Consider the following 3,389-nt stretch of genomic DNA (forward strand, 5'->3'; position numbering starts at 1 on the left):
CTTTTAGAACATCTGTTGAGTATGTTCCCTTCTCTCCTCTGAACTTGCCACCACCATGGTGCAGTCCCTCCTCACCTTACCCTAGAACTACTGCATGCCTACTTGTTGGTCTCCCTACCGTAAATCTCTGTCTGCTCCAGTCTGCCACCTATTTAGCTGTCAAATAGTACTTCTCAAAGCACATCACCATGTAACCCCTCCTGTTCCCTAAACTCCAGTGTGTCTTCCCATTGCCTTCAGGAACAAATTTAAAATCCTCTGTTTAGCATCCAGAGCCCTTCATAACCTGGCCTTCTCTCCTGCCTTTCCAATCTTCTTGTATCTTTTCCTTCTCCATATACTCTTCAATTCAGCAGTACAGGCCTCCTTGCTGTTCCATGAACAAGACACTCCATCTCTGGATCCCATGCCTGTCCATTGACATCTTCCATGCCTAGAATGCTCTCCCTCCTTACCTCTACCTCCAGTCTTCCTTTAAGTCCCATCTACAATCCCACCTTCTACAAGAAGTTTTCCTCATCTCCCTTAATGCTAGTACCTTCCCATTATAATCTCCAGTTTATCTTGCATAGATATTGTCTATACATAGTTGTTTGCATGCATTTTGTCTCCCCCATTAAACTGTGAACTCTTCAAGGACAGGGAATATCTTTTATCTTTCCTCCTATCCCTAGTCTGTAGCACAGTGTCTGGCACATAGTAGGTACCTAATAAATCCTTGTTGGCTCAAGGAGAAGAAAGTACATTCAGGGGCTTGGTGTTGAAGTTCTGAAAATTAGAAGCCCTGAGGGGAATGAAGGTTGAAGGGAGGCCCAGAGGCCCCTGGAAGAATTTACCAGGGGGAGAGGCAAGCTGGCATAGATGGATGGAGGTAGATGAATGTTCCAGGGTGAGGAAGCCCTAGACACTGAGGATGGTAGGAGGGTAAGACTGAAGCAAAGGTATGGTGTGTTAAAGGCCAGAAGGTCAGAACAGCTGAAGGGGAGATGTGTGCTTGCCAAAAGTGTCTGCCACTGTGATGGAGGAAATCCGATGCAAAGTCCAGGTCAAAGAGTGCTTCCCTCCAGAGGACCTCCTTTTTGCAGGTAACATTGTGTTAATTGCATTAAGTTCCAAGACATTTCAGGTGCTCCTAGAAGAGATCTATAATCAGGCATTTGGCTGTCCTTCCACACAGGAAAAAGACCAAATGGATGGAGAATGCCTTTTGCCCATATTTCAGCATACATGAGAATGGACACTATAACAGTATATCTGGGACAGGCAATACAGAGAGATAGTGAGCTGGACGCCCAGTTGAAAAGGAACAGTGTGGGCTGGATTATTTTTTAAAATTTCAAAGTAGGGGGCAGCTAGGTGGCGCAGTGAGTAGAGCATTGGTTCTGGAGTCAGGAGGACTTGCGGTCAAATCTGGCCTCAGACACTTGACACACAACACACTAGCTGTGTGACCTTGGGCAAGTCACTTAACCCCAATTGCCTTTCCTTCTCCCCTCCAAAAAAAGAAAAAATATTTCAAAGTAGTTTTACTGACCTCACCCGGTAACAACTAAGGTCAGTCTTTTTTTTTAATGCAAATACTTTCTTGATACTGCTGCTTGGCAATGAGACCTGGAAGACTACCTGCCTCTGAGGAATTAAATTGTACTGAAGACATCCACCTATAACTAGTCAAGAGCTCTGAAAAACAGGAGTAAAGAATATCATCAAAGAACCGCATGACCAAAGATGATTGTCTAGCTACGCAGCAAGGGGATGGATTCCCAGGGGGTACCTTGCAACATCCAGAGAAAATGAGGGAAATCTCCAGTGTATCGGGAGGATCCTCATGGCAGACTTTTGGGAGGATATGGATCAGAGTCTTACAAGAGAGGTAAGAGTGGAAGGATTGGAATCTGCATCATTGGAGAGAACTGGAGTTAGGGAGATCATAGATCCCTTTGAGTACTGAAAAACCTAAATTAGGCCATGGTGGAGGCAAAAGAGAACCAAAGAGCACTAGGAAAATTTGAGCCGGGAGAGAATGTTTCACAATTGAGCATTGCCTGGGGGTGTCAGATCAGCAGGCAGAAACACAAAATTTCAGAGTTGGAAGGGACCTCAGTGGCTGCCTTGTCCATTCTGTACCTGAATGAGAACATCGGACTGTACACCATACCCCCAAACTGATCGTTCAGCCTTTCCTTGAAGATGTTAAATGAGGAGGAATTCATGGCTTCCTAATGAGCTCCATCTATTTGTGGATAGCTCTGAAAGTTGTCTTTTTTTAACCCAAGTGCAAGCCTTTGTAGCTATCCTCCTTTTTACACCTGCTTTAAATTCACAGAATTCTCTAGCCAACAAGATCTTTTTGAATTTTGACTCTTAACATCCAGTGTTTCAGCCGTCCCGCCTATCTGTGTCATATCTGCAAATCTGGGTCTGTTTGACTCTATGCCCTACAAATGATTCATTCTCTACAGACTTGTGCAAGAGTGTGGGGTGAGGCAGAGGGTGAGAATTTGGACCTCCCTTCAATCTTTGCCCACGAGGCCCTTGCTTTTCGAGATAGGCAGAGTGTGGAGGAAGCAGATAGGTGTTTAGAGGCTGCTTCTGTGGAGGAATGGCAGCCCTGAGATATGCCCTGGTGTTTACAGAAGGGAGGCTATGGGCCAGAGCCAGCAGGGCTGAGACAGAAAGATGGAATAGAATAGGAAGTTCTTAACTTGGCTAGAGGCTCATTAAGGCAGGGGCCAGAGTATTAACTCTGCCCCTGACTTGTAGTTGGTGAATTACTTCCTGGCTCTGGGCCTCCTTTCCCAACAGTAAAACTAAAAGTGGGCAGCGAGGTGACTCAGGGGATAGTGCACTGGGCCTGGCATCAGGAAGACCTGAGGTCAAATGTGGCCTCAGGCACTTAGTAGCTGTGTGACCCAGGGCAAGTCACTTAACCCTGTTGGCCTCAGTTCCTCATCTGTAAATGAGCTGGAGAAGGAAATGGCAAACCGCTCTAGAATGTCTGCCAAGAAAGCCCCAAATGAGGTCACGAAGAGCCAGACACAACTGAAAATGACTGAACACCACCAACAAAAACTAAAAGTGTGGACTGGATGACATGCAAAGAAGGACTTGTTTCACTTTTGCCACTTTGTTTCTTCAGGTTTCAGCTCAGGTGCCAGCTGCTCAGAAGCCCTTTGGGGATCTCCCTGGCTGTCAGCATGTTGTCCTGCCTCAGATTCTCTTGGGTTTCCTCTTTCAGGTGTCATGCTAGAGATGCAAAGACACAAACATTAGCCCCTCCCTTTGAGGAGCTTGTCTGTATAAATGATGCTGCAACGAGCCCCACCCCCACCTCCAGTAGTATGTAAGTTTCTTGAGGGCAGGGGCTGTTTTTTATTTTGCCACTGCAC

The sequence above is a fragment of the Trichosurus vulpecula genome, chromosome 1, assembly GCF_011100635.1.
Source record: "Trichosurus vulpecula isolate mTriVul1 chromosome 1, mTriVul1.pri, whole genome shotgun sequence".
NCBI lineage: Eukaryota > Metazoa > Chordata > Mammalia > Diprotodontia > Phalangeridae > Trichosurus > Trichosurus vulpecula.